At 39.9% G+C, this 23,216-nt stretch overlaps 1 protein-coding gene across 3 annotated transcripts in view; it reads left to right on the top strand.

The window, feature by feature from the left end:
- The window catches only part of ZBED1 (zinc finger BED-type containing 1), a 53,588-nt gene that overhangs the window by 4,845 nt on the left and 25,527 nt on the right, over positions 1–23,216 (top strand). Inside the window, exons 1-2 of one of the 3 annotated variants that reach the window (XM_058043660.1) lie at positions 12,978–13,052; positions 18,083–19,079. The exons of 1 other annotated variant lie outside the window; for it this stretch is intronic. The gene's annotated coding sequence lies outside the window, so the exon portion shown is untranslated. Of the gene's footprint in view, positions 1–12,977; positions 13,053–18,082; positions 19,080–23,216 lie in introns of those variants that run through there. One more of the 3 variants, XM_058043633.1, reaches the window with a different exon arrangement.

Raw genomic sequence — 23,216 nt, 5'->3', positions numbered from 1 at the left:
TTATATAAAGGCAATAGAAGAGAGACTCCAGTGTGTTTAAATTTTAAGAAGTGGTGCTAATGGAAAGGAAAATGAGAAGCTTAGAGTACAAAAATTGCCACTTTCCTGTACAGAAACTGTATGTACATATAAATATACATGCATACATATGCCTGTATATATGTATATACATTTGCACAATATGTGTGATGAAATTAGAAATTTGCAACTCAACTCTAGAGCAAGCTGAGATTCTTTACATGAATGTTTTTTTTCCTTTTTCCTTGAAATTTGACTCTATTAATGCCCAGTTGGAATTTACTTCAAAACGAGATAGTGTTTCAGGTACTTTCTTGAGGACTCAATGATCAGAGATGAATGATGTTGAATATTGGGGTTATAAATTAATCATTTTATAAAGAAATTGCTACTGCTCCATTCACTTTGGAAAAAAAATTCTGGCTATGTGGGCTGGAAGAACTACATTAATAACAAATAGATTTTATGTCTTGTGTTTTCCATTGACCTCAAAGAGACAAAGTCGCTACTTAACAGGGAAAAATCCTATTAGGTAATTAACCTGTTATGATCAAGAAATATATGTGAGAAAAGAACATCTCAGAGAAAAGATAGCAGAACTCTAATAATTTGGCTCAAACCAGTAATAGCCAATATCTTCTTGCAAAAGTACAAATGTACAACTCCTTGATGTAATCAAACTTCTGTATTTATGTTTTGAGTGCAAACGATGAAAGAATCCTCCTGAAGTTATGAGTGTTAAAACTTATTCACAGAGAAACCTGATGCAGGATTATGATGCTTTTTGGGTATTATGATATTTTATGTAACACCTGAGTAAGAAAATGTTTTGGTTTGCATGAAATACAGCAGTGTATTACCAAGGGCTAGGGAAAAAAAGTGTTTTTTATATGAATAGCCTCTTCTGTATTTATTGCGTATTGGGGTAAAGCTGAACTCATGGAGAAAATTTTATTTGCTATTCCGTATCCATTTCAGTGTTGAGTTGTGACTGCTGTGAACCCTATTTAATGGACACCCAGCAAAGTCATTGTGCTACCTACAGCAAAAATGAAACAAGGTCTTCATTAAGTTGTGCTCGTCATGGACACTATATGTGACATAGTTAGGTAACCTGCAGTGCAGGTGTCTTCTATAGCTCGTATGATTAATGCACTCCTGAACACGCTATCATCACCTCCCTTGTGAGATATGTGTATATAAATGGGCTTAAAAATGAGTTTGCCACTAATCTCCATTCTAATGACTTGTTTTTATTTTCTACTGCAACACCATTCTGGCTCAAGAGGTGCGATAACTGAGTGGGAGTTTAATGAAGCCTTGGTATCAGCGAAGATGAAAGGGAGACACTGAGCACATAGAAGGACATCAGTATGTGTTTCTAGTGACTGATACAGCATAATTCAGCTTGGCTGCAGTGACCATGAAACAATGAAGTTTAGGATCCTTAGGTCAGTGAGGAGGGAACACGGCAAGCTCTCTACCCTGCTTGTCAGGAGAGCTGACCTTGGCCTCCTCAGGGATCTGCTAGGTAGAGTCCTGTGGGATGAAGCCCTGGAGGGATAAAGGGCCCAATACAACTGGTTGATACTCAAGGATTGCCTCTTCCAAGGCCAAGAATAATGTATCCCAAAAAAGAAATAAGGAAAAAATGCCATGTGGCCTATGTGGATGAACAAGAAACCCCTGGACAAACTCAGACACAAAAAGGAAGCCTACAGAGGATGGAAGCAAGGATAGACAGCTTGAGAGGAATACAGTGAGATTGGCCAAGCAGCTGGGGATAGGGTTAGGTAAGGTAATGCCCTGAGAGAATTAAATCTGGATGGGGACATCAAGGGCAACAAAAAACCCCTTCTATAGGTACATACCTACATACCTGGGTTATAAAAGGAAGACTAAGGAAAATGTGGCTCCTCTCCAGAAGAGAGTTCCCAGTAATCTTAATCATCCTTACATTTTACATCTACAGTTCCTATCCTATACAATACTCTTGGATATGGTGAGGTGGGAGCTGAAGTGGAACCTGGCAGTGCACCACTAGAGCAGGATGATCACTGTGCTCATATGTGGAGGGTGAAGCCTTCACAGATCACAGTGGCCTGAAGGTTGAGGACAAAAATTGCAATATACTTATAGCCTGCTTAATTCTTACACCTCTGTGGGGACTCCAGCACATTTCTAGGAGCTAGAAATTAATTCAGTTACATCGCTCTGACTATAGTATAATCATGCTGGTCATACCCTTGTGTAGTGTAATTTTTTCTGTAATCTGGTCCAGTTTTTATCTTTATGTTTATCTTCAGCTGTACAAAGCCTGTCACATTAGCTGTCATGGCTATACAGGTAGTTGGTACTGTAGGATTTTCAGATACTGCCTGGCTAAAATGTGAGCTGTGGCTTTGACGAAAAAAGCAATCTCATGGGAATGGCATGCTTCAACACCAAACCTGTCATCTCATACCTAGACTACTCACAGCTTATATTTAGGTGGAAAGCAGATTGCTAACTAGAGAAAAAGGCACTTAATGCAAAAGGCCATTGAACCTTTTCCTCCCAGGCAGAAAAAGCCTTTTCCTCAGCGCTCGGAGCTGCGCTGCGGTACCTGCCTGCCTGACTGCATGGTGGGCAGACTCAGGGAAGCTGCACAAGGTGAGAGTGGGTCCCCTTTATTCTGACATTTCATCCTACACCTAAGTGTATGGTGAAATTTACTCCAAATTTACAAGATGGAGCTATCAAGAGTAATTATTTTCATTGCAAATCCAAGATAAATGAGAGCTGCAGTGCATCTGTTGTCAGGGGTTTAAACAGTGATTCTCCTGTTAGTATACAGGCTCACTGCCATTCCCCACCTTATTAAACACACGAAAAACCACATTTCTATACCTCAGTTGTTTTTTTTTTTTGCTTAGAGATGTATCAAAAATGATGAAAACCTTTTGAGCCTAGGAAAAAAACTTACATATTTGAATGCATAAACTGCTATTTTTGAGAATTCTGAAGTGACGTTAATTTTTTTCTCTCATGTGGGCTTACAAGCCTGGAGAGATTTTAAATTGAAAGTGGAAGAGAAAACTTGCATTTTACTTGAGTTCATGAAAGCTCTCTTAGTTCTAAAACGAAATTATGTATGAAGCAGTAAGGTTCTGTATCGTATATTAAATTCACATGACAATTCCCTTTTTAAAGTTTTATACAGTCTTCAGGTGAATAGATAGAATATGTAATCTATTTATTCCAGACTTCTATGAACCTGCTGCTGACTTTAGGAATGAAGTGTTTTGACTGTTGCTGTCCCAGGAACAAGACATTGACACCAAATTCCTTTAGTTTGAGTCTGCATGTTGGAAGTGCTGTGAATTCCAAGGATAAACATGTAATGGTATTATACAACAGTATTGTCTTTATTATGAGCCAAGGGTTTCTTCTCTTATTTTGGACCACACAAGGTCAGCTGGAAGGAGGGTAGAGCACTACAGAAGCGGGGACTGGCTTGGAAGACACTGCAGCCACCATTGTGAGTCATTCTCTTTTAATCACCAAGGCAAAATCCTATGGGCATGTGGGATGATACATAAAGGAAAGCAGAATTTTGCTTGCTGTGGAGGAGCTGTTCATTTGTTACAAACATTCAGCTGACTTCAGTGGAGTGGTGCCAATTTCTGTTAGCACAGGCGTTGATTCTGAGGATACATATAGGCATTAATAAACAATTGGAGTCCTTCTCCAGGCTGCAGAAAGTAGCAAACAAGTAAGGCATGCAGCTAGGATGACATCCAGCCACCTTTGTCACTCTTCAGCCTGTGTAGCCAGGTACCTTTTTTGAGCTGATTTGGCAATGATTGATATAATACACAGAACTTAAAACTAGTAACATCTATTAATTTGTAATGTGTGTTCTATACAAAATGCTGCTAAATTAAAAGGCAAACTGTTATCTCAGGAAATATAAATGTTCATGATAGTTGGTTGGAAAATATAGCTGTGTAATGTGTGCCTTTGGTTCAGCAGAGTTCATGAAAGAAAGTGAAAGAATCAGCACTCCTGAGAGCCTCTGTATGAACCAAAATGGAGTCACTCTTGGATAAGCTTATGAATATTCTACTACTAATTTATGAATGTCAGCTGGGCAATCTAGACTTCTTATAGACACTGTGGTCATCTGGATGACTACAGATATGAAATGGCTCTTGTGATAACTGTAAAAATAACTTAAAGCCTCCTGAAATTCAGCAAGGAGGGGTTTCACTGAAAGGCAGCATCCTGGATGGGATGTACCAGTGATAGCTGTGCCATGTGGGGTGGGAAAAGTTCTGCAGGATACCTTGCTAGTAGCTGGAAGAAAAGATTAATTTAGTTGAAAAAGATTAGTATAGATGGATGGATGGATGGATGGATGGATGGATGGATGGATGGATGGATGGATGGATGTCAGACAAATCCTCTGGGGAATGGCATTTCCCAGGTGCATTTCTCATGTGGACAGGCACTTTGAAGACAGAAGAGTCGACCCTGACAGAGGCTCTCCAGCGTCTGGTGAGGAGTGGGACTGCAGAGCTGTGACTTCAGGCCATGTTGTATTGTGGCAGTCACTCTGGTGCAGTCTGGAAAACAAGCTCAGATGCACAATACAACATTTAGAGTGATGTGCCTTATCAAACAACATGATGTTGTGACCCAGCATGGGCATGTAGCTATCTGTTATTGGATACTCAATTAAATAACATTTTGGTCTGTGTAGTAAAATGCATTTCTTCATTTCCCATTTTTAAGATAGCTGTTGTTTGAGTTAAGCTTGTGAATAACCTTTCTTTTATAGTCCTGTGATTTCTGCACTAGAACTGTAACTTCATTTCTTTTTGACCTACATTTGTATGAGTAGAGCAGTTGCATAGACTATGAAATACATTTATTTTTCTCTTAGCATTTCAGTTAGTAGGTAGTTGCAGAGCACTTTTGCTGTAAGAGTGTAATGTTGCTTTCATAACTGGCTGGATGGTGTCTACTGCTTGATTTCAGTTCCAACACAATCTCCTCATGCTTTTTAATCCTAACATGCAGCCCTATAGCCACCTATCAGACTCATCCTCCTCCCACCAGAGGTGTTCTGCTAGAAACCTGTGCTGGATTTCCTTGCTCCTGTGTAGGCAGCAGGTTTTGTGCCCTGATAGGGGACAAACTGAAAAATGCAAAATTATCATCCCCTCTGAGTGTCACGAGAGAGGAGAATAAGCACTTTCAAAGCATAAAGTGACTACATTTTTCATTCCCTTGCTGTAATAGTAGCAGATGGTACTTGTGGACCAGAATAATTTGTCCTTTGAATAATGGTCCTTGCTAAGGAAAGCTTAATTTTGTTTTTTCCTATGTGCAAAAAGTCAATTTTTTAAAAAAATATTCCCACATGTAAATCCTTCTACTTACCTGAATTTTGCTGGTTTCTTTTTTACCAGTTTAATGGTTCTAATTTTCAAAGCATTCTGTGTAATATCTGTTACATTAAGGTTTCCACCAAGAGGATTTATTATACAAATTAAAAGAGATATTATACAAACACACATATGTGCACACATTTATTATCAGTGATGCTTGAATTGCAAGTGGTCACTTCATTTGCCTATTACCACCAAACTCATTTTGATTTCCTTGTTTTGCTTAACTTTAGGTCACAGTTTATTACAGTTTTTTACATAGTTTTTGAGGTGGGTCACTGCCCCAGAAATGAAGGGTGAAACCACTTGGTTTGGCTTGCAAAAGGCTCCTGGAACTCCTGACAGTGTGAGGTTTCTCTGGCCATTCATTACACTTATACCAACAGGAGAGAGAATGGAAATAAACCCCTTTGCAAATTAAAGGCACTTCTGAATTAACTTTCTGAGTGGGTTTTACCCCTGGTCAAGATGGTGTCTCCTTTTCTACTCAGCACCTTGGATAAAGGATTCTCTCTTTCAAGGGAATCCTCAGCTTTCATGTGTGGAATGCCCTCATTTTGGTGCTGTTGCACCACAGAAACTCTTGTGGTGTTATAACCAACACTGAGATTTGGAAAGTCACTTGATTTTCACCTGACTTGAACTGGCTCAGCTCTTAGGTTTTTGTACGTGTATCTATCTATCTATCTATCTATCTATCTATCTATCTATCTATCTATCTATCTATCTATCATCTTTATATAAATTTTATCATTTGATATAAAATGCAAATGATAAAATCCTAATCTATAGTTTTTATATTAAAAAGCAATCTAAAGACATATGTGTACAGAAACCTATATCAGGACATCAGGAGTAATTAAGGAGAGGAGAAAGGAAGAGTTAGTTTTAAATTACTTCTTAGGTACACCTCTGAAATAGAATATTGCTTTGTTACTTAGTTAAGGACAAATTGAATAAATAAATATAAAGACTCAACAATATTTCTTCCTTTAAGAAAGGTTTTCTGTCTCAGGGAGTTAACCAAAGCATGAAAGTATTTCTGTAAGCATCTCACAAAAATATTTTTCTTTTGCGCAGTTAGCACTATTGCAAGTTTTTTCTGTTTATATTTGAGGGTGGTTTATGCCTTTTTAACTGTGCAAGAGCTACTGGAAAAAGCCTAGTCAGTCGTAGAGAAAATTATTGATTTTGCTGTACGTTTAAGTGCACTGGTGTGGAAAGGATGGTCTCACACTTCTGAAATATTTTTCAAATGTAAACAGCAGTCGACTTTGACCAGCCTGCATTTGAGTTTGCTCAAGACCCAGCACCCCGGAGGCAGAAGACTGTAGCAGTAGCAATAATACAATATCCCTGTAAAAATAGAACAAAAACTGTAATAACAGAAATAATATCCGGCCTCTATACTGTAAATACAAAAACTACGTACTCCGTGATGTCCAAACACTTTACAGAAAAGATGGGTGTTGGTCCCCCTGCTAAAGGAGAGGAAACTGAGGCTGAGGAGGCTGGGGCACTTCCTTAATTTGCTACTTGGACTAGTAGCAAATCCCAGTCCAGTGAGCTGCCCTTGACACTGCTCTGAAACAAGATAATGATGTTGGTGATTACTGTGTTTTGATCTGAGAATGTAGTGGTAATGGATTGCATATCATACACTATAATTTTATGTAATTTTCCAAACATTTATAAATAATTCAAACTTCAGGTTGGATGAGGCACATCAAAGTTTATCATGCCATATCCCCTTTTTGCATCAAAGGAACACTGAAGACAGTGCTGACATGTTATAGCCACTAAATAAAAAGTGAGATTTTGTAATGAATGACATTTGAGTACCAGAGTTTGGCTTATAATGGTAAAGAGCTTTGCTAATAAATGTGGTTAGAGCACTGCCATCCCAAGGAGTATATTGACACTGTAAACCTTTGTCATTTTAAAGGAAGACTAAAGGCTGTTTCTGACAAGATGAAAGAGGGTTGTTTGGTAGAGAGGGCAGGGTTCTTTACTGTGACCATTCCCCTTAAGTAATATGTAATTATTTTTAACAACATATAATATATGTCAGCTTACACTGAAGTGGGAACTGCCACTTTCAACAAAAGGAAGCATCATCCTAGACTCCAACAGAAAAACCAAAGCAACCCCAAACTGCAGAATTGGTTATATTACAGTGTAAAACTAGAAATGTTGGAAGATACCTTTGACCTTCAAGCTCTTTTGTTAAATATGGGAACAGCAAATGACGTTGCTAAATGTTTAAAGTTGCATGAACAATCACATTTTGAAGTGAATTGCTAAATGTTTAAAGTTGCATGAACGAACACATTTTGAAATGGATGTGGTGCAGACAAAATCTAGAAACACTTAGGAAAGATTCAGAAGGTAGAACTGCCTAATAAATTAAGAAAGAACCCAGCATAAGCAATGACTGTCCGTGGTACATTGGCTAAAACAAACATGGTGTCTTGTTAGGGACACAGAAATAGAAACCAAACCCATTTCATGAGGTGACTTGGCTGTTTTAAACTTGGAGAGATGTGTTACAGGCAAACTTCCCTGGAAAGCATGTGAAAGAGATAATGCAAAAGAAACCAACCTGGAGAATCCTGTTAGTGGGTGAAAATGCAATACCTCCTGTGACTGGAGATTTGGAAGTAATGAAATTTCAGTCAATCGATTATAAGGCTCCCTAGGAGAGAAATGCCATTTTCAGTGGAAGCAAAAGAGATGTTCTGTTTAAACTGTCCGGATGTTATTAATACAACATGATTGCTTTTCTAGGTATTGTAATAATTTTTGCAGCAAAGAAATGTAGAGAAAAGACCTGCAGGGATCATTAGTTTAATCTGTTGAAATGTGCAGTGCTCCACTGCCCTCTTTTGCCATGCACCTGGAAAAGCAGCAGCAGCTGCAGTAACAGGTGCCACCTCAGCAATGGGTGCCTTTTCCTTCCAGGGCATGTGCCTTTTGAAAGGGCTCACAGACCAGGGACAGCACTCAAGTGATCCTTTGGGAATCTTCTCTTTCATGTTACAAAAGGAAAAATACTCTGAATAGGACCTCTTCATTTACATGCATAAGGACCAAATATTCATTCTTCAGTTCTGCAGATTTTCCAGTTAAGTCTTAATCTATAGTTGGAGTTTGATCCCGAGCAAATTTGTTTAGAAGGTACTGATATGCAAAACATTTAACAGGGATGCTGAAGAAATGGAGTTAAAAACTGCCATCAGGTCTTGCCCTCCACATGCATTCTGCTGAGAACCAAATCAATCTGCTTAATATCTCTTTTGTAAAAGTATTTTTCAAAGGAGGAAACCACCATAATAATTTACTATCTCTTGGTCTTGCTTAGCACGTTTTAAAAATTCTCTGCTAGCCCTTCAAAATCTCTCTGTTAGTTCAGAGGGTGCACTTGAATAATTATGTTTATAGTTGTCTTTCTGTTTTTCACAGTTGACAGTACCCTCTAGCAGCTTGAAAATTATTTTGGTTTTCCTACCATTTTCACACTAAAATCTGTGTAGAAAAGAAATAGCCTTGGGCTATTGGTGCATTACTGTCATGCCAAGACATATATTTTTTTTGATTTTGCACAAGCATCACTGACAATGAAAATACAGATCTTGAACCAGTTTTTATCTGTCAGGCTTCCTGCAAAGTTTGTAAAGAATAATAATGAACAAATTAATCCATCCTAAACTTGTTTGTCTGCATTTTTACAGCAAGCATTTTAATTTTTGTGTTTTGTGGGGAAATCATCCTCTTATGCATTTATTATTTGTACAAAAATATAGGTGGAAACATACAGAAGCATATGACATGGAAAATCTTCATGCTTGTACGTTGCGTGTACATTCTCTAACATCAGTTTTTTGGAGATTATTAGACTCTGAATTGCAAAATCTGGCTTATAGCATCTAACCAAGGTTTGCTTTTAATGTGAAGAGTTAATAAATACTCTGAGGATTTTTAACTTTTATTTCTATACTTTCCTATGACAACTCATTTGTTGCTGTTGAAAATAACCACTCAAATATTTTAATTGATATTTCCACCAGTGAAACAGTGATGCAGTAGGGTATCCACTGCAGTATTGAAGTCTGGGAGCAGGGGAGATGCATGGAAGAAATGGAGAAGGCTGTTGGGAGGCAAAAGAACATTGCACAGAGAGAGCTGTTTCGAGGAGGCAGCAAATCTAGAGATTCAGAGTGCACCTTAAGAGCATGCAGGAGTGCTAGGATACAGTGGGTGTTTTTGCCCCTGACGAAGGAGGAATGATGAGGAGGACTCCATCTTATCAGAAGGTTGATTCATTACTTTGTTATACTGTATTATTCTATACTGTATTACATTACATCTAAACTGAATCTGCTAAACACTCAACTGCACTCCACTGCACAGCCTTTCATGATTGTCAGCTGACAGTCCCAGCACACACACATGCTTGGCCCTGATAGGCCAAGGAAACAAAACAACATCACTTTGGGTAAACAATTTCTGTATTGTATTCTACTTTTGCACAAACACAGGCACAGCAAATGAGACAAGAATTGTTTTGATCATTCTCTGAGGTTCAGAGAATGTGAATCCCAGAAATATTCTTGGGAAGATTGCCTTGCTTTTCTCTGTGAGGAGAAATAGGACATATGGAAATGGACACTCCTGAGCCCCTTTCTCTTCCTGATCAGATCTTCATTTGGCCCCAGTGAATTTTGAGATTATATGGCTTTAGCAACATGCCTACCTTCCTCCTCTAAGGACACTGAAGAAGGAGCTCTGGCTGCAGCCCAGCTGAGTCCTGGACATGAGCAGGCAAGGCTTGTAACACAGCTGCCTGACAGATCTGAAAGTTATCTTGCACTGGCAGCTCTGTGATACCAAACGTGTTGAGATAATAAACCTCACCGAATTCACAACAATCTATGATCTGCTTTCTCTGGCCTTGCTTTGCCTTGCTTTGCCTTCCATTTCTTGGGTTGGCTTAGCTTGGCTTGGCTGGGTTTGGCTTCCTTTCTCTTGCCATCTCTGTTTATCTACAGGTGGCAATTCCTTACTGACACAGCCTTCTCAGGGTCTTTGAAATGTTTGAGTTCAGTTGCAAAGGTTCCTGCTTTGCTTATTTTAGGAAAAAACCTTATTTTAAACCAAAAGCCCAGAAAGCTAAATTGCACTTTCAGGGTACTCATCTGACCCACTATCAAGCAATATTTTTTCTAAGTCTTAATTTTATTTTATTTACCAAAGGTAAAATGTGTCACGAACCAGCACCATGACACAGCAACAGCATTGCAAACCTAATAGAAAGACTTAACTACCAGGGCATGGGATTAATGGAAAGCATTTACATTAGTGTTTTGATATGGATCAAGAGCATGTGTTTAAAATGAGACTGCTGATTATTGCCATTTTGCAGACCTTGGATCACATCACACACAGATCTCCCAGTGAGCATGAGAGGTCTTCTCTTTGAGCAGCACAGAGTGCAGTCTAGAAGCTCTCCTGATGTGCTCCAGCTGTTGTTTAGCAGTGATACCGGTCACACACAGCTGCCAGAAAAATATGGATGTCTTTTGGAAGCTGCAGATCTTTCCAGAAGCTCCAACTTTAAGTGCTTCAGCCTCTATCTACCTCCGAGCTTACTCCACAATGTTGGTTAGGATTGAATCCACAAAAGTGCTTTTTCCCATGTTTTGTAGGATTTTCACCTGTATTAACCAATCATTGGTGGAGTCCAGAAACTGCATCTGTAAACTCAATCTCATGACATTTGGGCAGCTTGTGTACCAGCAACTGAAGCTCTCCATCGTGGGTATTTTGTATTTGATGACTCTTCTTTATCTACCAACATCCAGATAACATTTTTTAGCAACAACTTGATAATATTTTTTAGTTCTAGAAGTGCATAGCAATAGCTGCAAAATCTAATTTAATGGTGGCTAGTATAAGGAAAATACTAAACTGTTCAAATGTTGTGGTTTTATAATTTGAGAATTTGTGTCATTTTAGATATGGATAATTCTACAGTTCTGTTCTTTATGAGTCCATAGCTCTGATCTATTAAGCAATGATACCTTGGCCCTCTGGGTTGCTGCTATTCTGCCAGGTGATTATTTTTATATTATAAATGCACAGTATTTTGTGGGTGCAACTGTGAAAAGATGCAAAAGACAGTAGGTGTTTACATCCTGTTGAACTTCAAAGGAAGCTGATTCCAAAAAATGTCAGGATTTTTTATGCATTCCAATAAAATGGACAGTAAAAGGATAGCAATATACACCAAATTATTGAGAATTCAAATGGGATGTTTACAGAGGCTGTCAAAAGGAAGTGGGATAATCATGTATCAACAAAACTGCATGCAAATTATATCAATTATTAAAAATACATGTAAAAAGACCTACACATGATCCTTAGGTCAGAATAATGGTCTGATCGTCTGTAAAGAATTTTGGATATTTGTAACCAGTTGAGAAACAGCTGAAGAAAAACACCTGTGTAGCTAGCTAAAGAGACAATAAATCTGTAAATAACAATAAATGTGTAGGGGACAAAGGATGCAATTCTTTAATATATTGAAGCTAGGAATCCCACCATTGCCATTCAGCAAATTGCCTGTTTGGCTATGATTAATTACTGGTACAAATGGTAGAAAAAGATGTCTTTGAATTTCTGAAGTATGAGCAAATGAGGAGCAGCACACATGAATTTAAAAGTACAAAATCAAAGCAGATAATGCCACATCTCTCTGGGGAGAAAAAAAATTGCTAGATATTGTAAAATGTCTAGAGGGCAATAAAACATTCTGGATTGTGTCTCTCAAAGCACTGTGTTGAAAAAGAGAAGACTGATTTTGGTACAGTAAACACTTGTACTAACATTGACAAGCAGCTTACTGGAGCACTGCGTTAAAGGTGGCAGGTGTCAGGAGCTGGGACCATTTGCAGTGAGATGGGTGAAAAAAAAAAATTGCAAGGCGTAGTTTATTTCACATCTCATGAGTGGTCTGCCTTCACTACAGATTCCTTTGGCCAGAAGCATCCTTGGTCTTGTGTTAACATGATAGTAGACTTCCCTCGGGTTGCAGGGTGGTAATAATAATTGGTTAAAAAATCAAGGATGTGTTCTGCAAATTTCACTTTCCCCATTTGCAAGACAAATTTTGCTTGCAGGATTTAGTTCAGTTTCATTTCCTGTAAAGTACAGGAGTCTATTCCACTGGACCTATTTTGTGGGATTCATAAATGATTATTTTTAGGATGGCCATTCTTCCTTGGATTTTCTATCTTGAGTGGCAGCAAGAGAAGTCTCCATCATCTAATTTAATTAGCTTGGATCACCATCTCTGCAAAGGTCTGCCATTCTCCATCAGCTGAACACCATGAATTAAAACTTTTTTTTTTTACTCTCCCTTCTCCCTAGAGGAACACCAATGAATGCCAACTTTTCTTCTTAGATCCATAAAGATCCACTGCCTCAGTGAGGTCTTAATATCTACCCTTTGATGAGAGAATTTGATCCTAAGATGTGTCCAATTACAGAAGTAGCCAAATAAAGATTCGCTTCATAAAGGAGCTTTTCTGGGAGTTACTGGTGAGCCTCTGTGATTTTTTTATCCAATCACTACTTCATTACTTCTGAAGCCCAGTGGTTTTGCTGAATGTGTGACATTCATTAGAAAGCAATGTGCTAATCAGAGCACTCCTGTTTTATGTTAGATGTTCCTTTTTTATTACAGTGCTACCTGACATTTTGCTTGACATTTTAGAAGCTGGATAGAAATTTGTCACTTTCAGTGTTTATCATGCTGAATGCATGTGAGTGTTCTGTCTTTTCCATAAAAAAAAAAATCAGGCAGCATACTGCTGTCCCTGTGATGAGGGAGATCCTGGGGCTCTGAAGAGGTTTACTGGAGTCACTGGATCTCTCTGAAAACTCTGGCTCCATCTTTTCAATTTTCTTAGGATCATCTTCGAGTTTTTGAAGGTTGTGATAATCCAAATGTAGCTTCAGAGCAGTATGAGAAATCTCAGTATGCATGGAGCCCATCAAAGATCCAATAAACAAGAAATCCGAACAAATAAAAAATGAGACAGCAATAATTAAAATGACTTGAATGACTAACCTCTGTGTTGGTGAAAACACATGGATCATTTAACAGAAAAATTGTGGTAAATACTATGACAGTGATGACAACTGTCATGTTTGTGTTTGATTGGATTCTGTTCTTAGAATCATCAACTTTGACTTTATAATTTCATCTGATCCCATTAGCCTCCCCATACTTTTAGGAAAAGTGTGTGTCTAATGATCAGTATTGGAGAAAAAGTAGCATTTTACCATCCTGAAAGGTTCCCAGGCTCAGTAACAGATTAGAAAAACAATTCCTGAAATGCTGATTTTACAGAATGCTCTTTTAGTCTGAAGATGCTATTTTGAGCCAGACATCTGCTGAAATGCACCAAGAGAAGTCAGGTTCACCCACATTGGTGATGGTGCTTTGGGGTGGACCCTCCTGCCCAGCTGGGGCTGCTGGTGGGAGCAGCATCTGGGGAGAGCCTCCAGAGGGAGATGCTGCCCAGCAAACCTGCCACCAGGGCATAAGGAGAGCCTGCTCCATGGCTCTGCTTGGCTCCCCTGGGCTCCTGGGGCTCGGCTGCAAGCCAAGCCCTGTTTCAACTCACAGCCCTGAGCACTTGGCTCTGGAAGTCCTGGTTTACCAGCACAGGTCGCCGGAGAATTTCATCTCCCATGCTTGTTCTTGCTACTCCGAGTGCTGCTTGCAAGGAAGTTGACAATTTAATGAGATACTTGGCATCAAAAAGGTCTCTGTGCTGTATCCAAGTGCTTAGTTCTATGAAAACCCATGTTTAGTTGGCACTCTGAAGTCAGTGAGTGCCTGGATCAAACTGTAAGGGCCGTGCTCGGGCTTCCCAGGGATAGGGCACCCCTGGAGCACCTGAGCAGAGCAGGAGCAGGAGATGCCCCAGCCCCAGTGGAGGCCCACTGAGGAGCACCTTACACTTTTGGGGGTTGTGTGCTTTGGAACTTTTGCAATTTGTCCTATACCTGTTCCTTTTCAACGCTTGCTCAGGCACAGGCTGAGGGCTGAACTTTGTCTGGAAGTCGGCAATGTCACTGTACTGCTCAGCAGTTTGGCAACACGCTGAAAACCCCACCATTAGCTTTGCATTGTGAGCATGTCCCTGCTCACTTCATGGGCTCAGATAAGCTTGTTAAGTGATGGAGACTGACATTTGCTCCTGGAGAGAGAGGCCTTTATTTGGAAAAGTTATCAGATATTAGAATGATTCATCTGCTACTTGAGGCTAACTGTTTAGCTTCCTTCAAGTCAAATTAAACAGTTGCTGTTGGCATGAAAAACAGGGAAGGCAGGCAGAGTAAGAGAAAGGACAACTTATAATTAAAATCAGGCTTGATCTTATACCACACTTCATTATACCACTGAAGAAAATGGCTGGTTTTACTTCCAAATATTTAGACACTGCAAGCAATATTCATCCATAGCAACGCAGCTTTAGACTAAGCAAGAGCTAGTATTACAGTAGGAAGATTAGCTAAGTACTTTTAAATGCTCTTAAATGGCAACATAATCTTTGAAAAATATATAGTGTGGGCTTTAAAAAAATTGACATTGGCATAGTTATGAAGTGACAGCTGACCTGCAAGTGTGGTGTTGCTTAGCAATCCTTCACCATCAGGCAAATTGGGAAAGTGGGCTAGAATGATTTACACCAGGGAAGAGATAAATGCTAATTTTCTCTAGAAGATTCAGGTTACTGTGGTTATTAGGAAGGATATTAGATCATAAACACCTCTCCACTTCTTCTTCCTTTTTTTTTTTTTTTTGAAGGTGTTGAAAAGTACTTCTCCTATGAAGACAGGATGAGAATGTTGGGGTTGTTCAGCCTGGGGAAGAGAAAGCTCTGGGGAAACCTTATAGCACCTTCCAGTACCTAAAGGACGCCTACAAAAGAGCTGGGAAGGGACTTTCTACAAGGGCTTGTAGGGATAGAACAAGGAGGGATGGCTTTAGACTGAAAGAGGGTAGGTTTAGATTAGATATCCAGAATAAATTCTTTGCTATAAGGATAGCAAGGCACTGAAACAAGTTGCCCAGTGAAGTTGAGAATGTCTCATCCCTGGAAATGTCCAAGGCCACATTGGATGGTAGCCCTGAACAACCTGGTATAGTGGAAGGTCTTCCTGGCCACTTCCACCCCCCAGGAGGGTTGGAACTAGATGATCTTTAAGGTCCTTCCAATCAAACCATTCTAAGATTCTGTGATTCTATGATTTTGAGAAAGATCATCAGTTAAAAAACAGTCTGTGAGAATGCAAGTGCATTTGCTTCCAGAACAGTAATTTCAGAAATGGTTGATACAAACAATACAGTTGGAGGGAAAGAATAATTAATAACATAAATAAAATTTTATTTTAATGCTTCTGTAAACATTTTCTTAGCCATTTAGATTTCTGGATCAGTTGCCAGAGTCCTGACCCTGCCAGAGTCCCTGCAGGTGGGATGCTGAACCTGCCTGAACTTCAGCTGCTGCCAGAGGCTGTGCCAGCCCAGCTGAGCTCACTGCAGGACCAGAGATGAGTTAGCTGGTGGTCTGGGTTGAGACACATGAGGCAGAAAAATAAGGTATTTTGAATTTGGAAACTTGGTGGCAAAGTTTGAGAGTTTAATAAAGATTAGAAGCTTTTTCTCTCTCATCATGTTTTCATGTGCAATCCACTTTCTATGCATCCACAGCAGTAGGTAAGGAAAGGGAAAGCATTTTGCTTCACATTGGTTGCCTACTCCAGACAGATCTCTTACTTGGTGTGAGAGTAAAGTGAATGCATTGTCTGTCAGACTTTCTTGTTATACCCTAGGAGACACAGGATGCAGTGATGCCTTCTGTGTGGCTGATGCAGTGTACTGTGTGGCTGAACAGGACAGCTTTGCACAATATGTGACAGAGGTGCTGTGCTTTCTCCTTTTTTACCTAGAAATCTTTCCTGTGTCTTAAAAATCACAAGAAAGATAGCTGAGGTTCCATCTACACCCACCCACCCCCCTCTTAAATCTGCTGGTTTTACTGCTCGTTGCAGACAGGCAGTTTAATTGCACTTCCAGACCATAGGAGCTATAGGTGTGCCCAATATGTCTGTATAAAACACATAGATTCTCTTTATACCCTCCCACTATGATCTGCACAAAGCTTAAACCTAGACTGAGCTCTCACTTCCAAAGTTTTCTGTATGAAATTCATGTTGCACTCTAATTGAGCTTGTAGCACCCCAGAAATACACCCAACCCAGCTGAGAGGCGCAGCCTGTTTGCACCATGGGACATGTGAGCTGCTCAGTACAAAGATCTCAAAACCTGAAGCATAGTATAGGTTAGAGTAGATGGTATATTCTGAACTGTAATATGTGATGGATTTCCATGAAAAGTATTACCACATTATTATGTGGTAGCTGCCCATAGAAAATAAACACAATAGCTTTTCTTTTGCTGGCTCCTTTAGTACGTGGTCAAAGAGAGAAAAGGATTTCATACTGCTATTGCTTAAGCTGGAACTCTGACATTTCTATAGCAGATGAAAAATTATTTTCTAGGCACATTTCTGAGTTCATCTAAACTGAGAGAGGTAGCTGTTATCTTTCTGTAATATCAGAATGTTTGTTTGAGAAATATTTATTACTCTCCTTAAAGTATGTGAGAGCAGGATGCAGAGGGTCAAATACAGACTCTTTTGTGCAATAAATAACTCCCAAGTCATAACTCATCTCTTTATATAAGTATCCAGAAAGTTTTCAGCACATTTTTGTCTTGACCTTTTAGCACAAACAAAAGTACTTCTGCTTGCTAGGCAACTGATTTTTGCCCATCACTTGAGAGGTTCAAATGAAATAGCAGTGATTTTTTACCACTGTTTCAGAGGACTGCAGAAAGATGAGGTATTTAGTTGAATGGATAGCTTCAGGGAATTATTAACTGCTGCTATAAAAATAACAGAAAATATTTCAGCACCCCCAACCACGACAAATGTTTTTTTGCCAGTGTACTATTTTAATGATAATTTCAAGAGGAGACAATCAGAACTGCAATCCAGAGAGCAGTTTCAGGCAAGAAGCAGTGGGAGAGTTTCACAGTTTCTTTCGGATAAGAAATGTAACCAACATGCACATGTGGAAAATAAATTAAAATGCACCATTATAACTCCTCTCCTAAGTAAGGTAGTGAAGAAAATCCTCCCCAAAGTGTATCTAAAACTTACTGTGGATGTGTATTTTCCTACTGTCATCACTGCAGCTTCCTGTGACTGTGACAATACAAACCAGAACCAGACACTATTAATGATTTTAGTAACAGTGAGTGATGTGACTGTGCATGTTTTATAAATATTTACATTTTGTCTTTATTAATACAGATTTTGCTAAGCTGACAAAGGACTGATTTCAGTAGGGAACGCAGGCTTCTGTTAGTCCCCCAAGTAATAGAGAGAAAATTAACCTCCTTACACATAAGTAATAATAAAACACTTTAATCCAAAGTTAATACAAACTCTAGTCATATTCCCATCTTCATACAGACTTTGCTTTTGCAGGGTACTGTGCAACTTCACTTTCTTGGATGAACTGTGCAAAGCAACATCAGTGCATCTGCCTAACAAATGCTCCCTGAAGAACGCGAAGATCCCGAAGGTGTTTGCAAGGGCGCCCCGTTAGCTTGCACACACCATCCGTGCCCTCAGTGCCCAATTCATGGCCATAACCTCCTGCTCCCTGCTCTCAGCTCGAGCCCTGGGCAGGCTGGCTGAGGCTGCAGAAGCGCTGTCTGCCTCCAGGGCTCTGTGCCACAGTGTCCCTTCGTCAAGACATCGGCCACCACTCACGAGCGGTAACTGCTTGCCCTTCTCCAGCCTGGAAGAGGCACCCGTGGAGCAAGACTGAACTTGAACTGAAGTGAGAAGATGGACAACAAAGTGTAATGTTCCTGAGTTTGCCAAAAATATTTTACTTGCCAAACGACACAGCTTTCATGGACTGAGAGACCTTTAGCAGAGAGGAACTGTGCAGCAGGAAATCTGGGCTCATTTCACTGTGCATATCAGGCTGTGGCCAGAACCAAAGTAGCTGTGCTAACATGTGAAAAGTCATCTGGTGAAAGGCCACTACCAAACAGGCCCAACTCGGAGGAGGAATAGCCTTAATACATTTTTTTTCTTGGTTTTGGTTCCAGAAGATGTCTGTGTCTCATGACTGTAATAATACTCATTCATCATGCTATAATGAAGGGCTTTTCATGTAATCATCTGTAGAACTGATTACTTTGGTCTGTACCCTTATCATGCTGAGCTTCCTGGCAAAATTCCCACTGACATCAGTAAGAGAAGGATTGGAACTTTCCTCAGCAGTTTATGGCTTTTGTTTGACAATACCATGCTTTTCAGACACTTCACAGTGGAGATTAGGCATTTAGACTCTTAATTCCTGAAATATTAAAAAGCCTCTGTAGAGATAACACACTTATTCTCAGAAGTCTAAATTTGTTCTGGTCATTATTGCTTCTAAGAGTACAGCACCAAAGCAAGGCATGAACAGGTATGGAAAAGCTTCTATCCAAGATGCTGAAAATGGTAGACTCTCAAGGTGTTACGGCAGAAATAGGAAGGAAGATAGGAGATTTTATATTGTGGATGATATAGAAATATTTGCTTGCTTTTTCTTGCCATAAAAAACCCCAATTAATCAATCCAAACCACTAAAAGTTCAAAAGATAATGCACTCACAGATTTACTCTTTATTTTAAAATAAAACACTACATCCTTTTCAGCCAAGTTTTGCCATTAACTCTGAAGGGACTAGGATGCCCAGGAGATTAGTAGGATCTGAAAAAGGATTGGACATTTATAGGGATAGCCAGAACACACATGATATGAACTCTATAAGCTCGTTTGTAGAGGTTAAGAGCTTGTTTTTCAAAATATTGAATGTATGTAATTCATTTTGACTTGAGTGGGAGTTCAGGGCATGCAGCAGTGCCAGAGAAGAGACCTTAATTTCCTGTCACAAGGGCCAAGTGTCTATATTTGGATATTCTTGCTTTTCATAATTTGCACCGCAGCAGCAATTAAGGGATAACATTACAGGCAACGATCCCACTGTACTAGAAATAACAGTTGTTCATTACTCCAGAGGCCTTCAGCTCTAAAGCCAAGGCAATTATCAGAGAGTTTATTGGAAAGAAAAGTGAGGAGCAAATCCCTGCAGTGCCCGTTTTTAGGCCCCACGTGCAGGTGCCTGGGTTGGAGGCTGCCCTCTGCAAACCCTTTGCTTGTCCCACACCCAGGCAGGCCACTTGAAGCGGTGGCAGAGGCGTCCCAGAGCTGCACAAGGAGGCACTGCAGCATTCCCTCTGGGCACCATGCAGGTCAGGCTGGGGAGCCCAGCCCGGGCAGGGACAGGGTGAGCTGGGCTGTGGAACTGCAGCTCTTGCTGTGGGGTGAGACACACATCATCACCAAGCATTGTTTTCCCCTACTTCCAGCAAAGCTTTTGGTGCAGTTGCCTGTCAGAGGGAGAGCAGCAGCTTATTGTGGGCTGCAGCTTGGGTTTTCAATGGACTTGGCATTTGTGAGTGAGGTCAGGAGAGCTGGTCCCCTCCCAGTGCAGCAGACACATCTACTGTGAGGGTGTCACAGGAGTCATCCTGCCTGGTCACCCAGTTTCCAGACATGGAGAAGCAGACTAAGGGGCTGCGGAGACAGGTCAGGAGGGCAGGAGAACTTCTCCACCTTCTAACAAGCATCACCTTCATGGGTAGGTAACACAGGTGCCCCTGTGCTGTGGTTTGCCATAAGACCTATATGTTTCCATAGCATCTTTACCATGTTTCTTAAGGATCATGCTTCACAAATACTTTCAAAAGGTCCAATCTCAACTAAGGAGTTGCAGGAATATTCTAAATTTGGTGAATGGTGTGTGGAATTTTTTGGCTATGTCTGCACTAGCTCAGCAGAAGCAGACTGGAGGAAAAGGGATCTGGTGCTCCAGGGGTTTTTACTTTGGACCAAGTCCATGGCATGGCCTGAACACCTGCACACCCAGGAGTGTCTCATGAAGGGCCCCTCCTTCTGTAGCCCAGATGCCTCCAGGGTGCAAGCCAGGCAGGCTGCTGGGAGAGGCAGGAGCTGCCTCAAGAAGAGTGTGCCTTGATCTGAACTAACAGACTCCTGCAGGTGTACCTGCCCTCCCACGGGCATCCACTTTGTGGTCAGAAATAGACATAAAAGTTGAGGTTATGCACAGCACTTTAGCTGGCCAATCTCTTCTGTGAAAGGATGCACTGAGCTGTTTTTCCAGAAGCATGACATTCTGAAGCCCAGTCTGAAACCCAGGGCTATGCTGCTTCTAATCCTAGCTCTCCTCTGAAATGCACATCTCTCTTTGTCCATCATTTTATCTGCTTATTTTCCTTGCCTGGGTTTTCTGAGGATTCAGTTTTGCACATTAGTCCTAAGATGTGCAGGCTTCCATATAGGCATTGAAAGAAAAATAAGTTGAAAAAAAAATCACATATACTAGTAAAATTGCTTTATTATTATCATATTTATTGTTCTATTATCATATAAAAAAAAAAGGAAAGGAAGGAAAGAAACAAGAAGGAAAGACAGACTTCATGATCAGGATATTGTCAAAGAGAAGTGGAGCTGGAAGGTGTCCAAACTTAGCTAGTATGCAGACATTTCCACAGTGCTTAGAATCTCCTCCACAACATCCTTGTTCAGCATCAAAATACTCTGTTTTGTGAGTTGAAAGAGTTAAATTTTCCTATTCCTTTCATGTTGATTTTGTACTTGTATTGGAATAATGAATTAAATGCTATGTTTCTACTAAATGCTGCAGATATTACATAGGGCAGTATCTATATGGATATTTGTATTCCATATAGGTACTGTTTTGACAGTATCTATATGGAATACCTAAAACCCATAATTTTTAAGGATTTTTTTCTGAGAAAAATTTGATTTTTTTAGGATTTTTTTTTCTGATTCAGCATGTTGAAATGTTGAAATATTAATGTTTCCCCAAGCGTGGAAATTCTTACTGGTTGTAATTATAATTATCCTAAATACTTTTGTTTCTTAAGCCAAATAGAGCAATAGCAGCTAGAATATGCTGGCCTACATGTTGTAATCTATTGAAATTCACATCTTATGCTTTTTATTTGAGCAATTTTCCTTAATTTTTATTTTCTTACTGTGCATGCAACTTATGCAAGACATATTTATTCTAAAATAGCTGTTAGTCATTTAAATCTTTTGCTCTATTGTTTCTAACACCAGACATTTCAGCAATGGCATCTTAGCAAAGCATAAAATGTCTTTGACTTTTTATGACAACATTTGTTTGATCTGTTCCCTTCTTGCTTAGGTTATGAAATTAGAGAAGAATAGCTATTGATAACCAAAGAAAAATATGTATGGAAAGTTTAAGATTTTTCCAGTAAGCCACTCAAGTATGAGCTCAATTTGTTTTTCTTTTATACTTCTTTTCTTAGGTATTGTCTCTTTTTTTATGACTATGTCTAGAGATACTCATATCCCCAGGTGAGACCTGAGAGGATTTAAGGGGAAGAACACACCATCTGGAACACTTTTCACTTTCTGCATTTACAACATGATTTAGCTGTACCCATCAGCTCTGCAGCTTGGCTTGGGCTGTGCAAGTTCACTGGTGTTTTTCTAACTGCTGTCCCGTAGGATTTATGGTTCTGCAGTCCAAATCCACCTTCCAGATCCCTGCAATCTCACTGACAATTCATGATGTTGTATGAGGTTAGTTGAGGATATCATTTGCAGTTATGTGGAATCATGTGATGCCTTTATTTCCTTTTTTTTTTTTAACCTAGGGTCACTTTCTGGAGCAAATTAATGGTTTAATTACAGGGGCCTTATGGTCAGTAAATAAATTTAAGACTCAAAGGCAGTGTTGCAGTGACTAGTGATGAAGCAGAAGAGTCACAGTTTGGATAATAGATTTTCTACAGTATTTACATTTCAGTTATCACTGAGATTTTTCCACTCTTGGGAAACCAACCCAAAAGCAGACTGGCCACTCTTAAAGCTGAAAAAGCCCCCATGGATTTAGAAGATGAAGGATTGGTTCTTGGCTTCCTCAAAGAGGCTACTGGAGGCCTATTACAAGGCCTTTTTGTTAGGATTGATGGAGGGGAACATTTTGTGTTGGAAGGTCATTCTGGCTGCTGCTTTATTTTCTGTTTGTCATCTGTTTTTACAGACCTGAAAAAGGGCTGGGTATTTCCAGCCAGTCCTGCCTCCCTATCCTCCTTTCTACAGTATTCTTGAATATTCTGTGCAGCTCTGCCCTTTCAATTTGCAGCTGGGTGTCATGTCCAAAGAGAATCAAAGCCTACTGAGATGCAATCCATGGACTTGCTGGGCTTTGATTCTTGCCCTTCATGCATTATCAGAGAAAATTCTCAGCCTAAGGAATTTATATAACTGTTGAAAAGACACTAAGGGCTGAAAATTGGCTTTTCCTGGCCATAGAAACATGGAATCACATTGAACAATTCCAAGGATCACAATTAGCACTAGTCCTGGAGATGGCTGGCAATATGGACCATAAGACCATGCAGCCTCCCTCTCCTTCCTTGAGCCGGACTGTATCCACTGGGATTTTGTCATTCTGTGCCAGAGAAAGTGACAGGTGAAG

Source organism: Melospiza georgiana, chromosome 2 (assembly GCF_028018845.1).
Source record: "Melospiza georgiana isolate bMelGeo1 chromosome 2, bMelGeo1.pri, whole genome shotgun sequence".
NCBI lineage: Eukaryota > Metazoa > Chordata > Aves > Passeriformes > Passerellidae > Melospiza > Melospiza georgiana.
The sequence above is the reverse complement of the archived record's forward strand: the minus strand, read 5'-3'. Positions and strand labels throughout refer to the sequence as shown.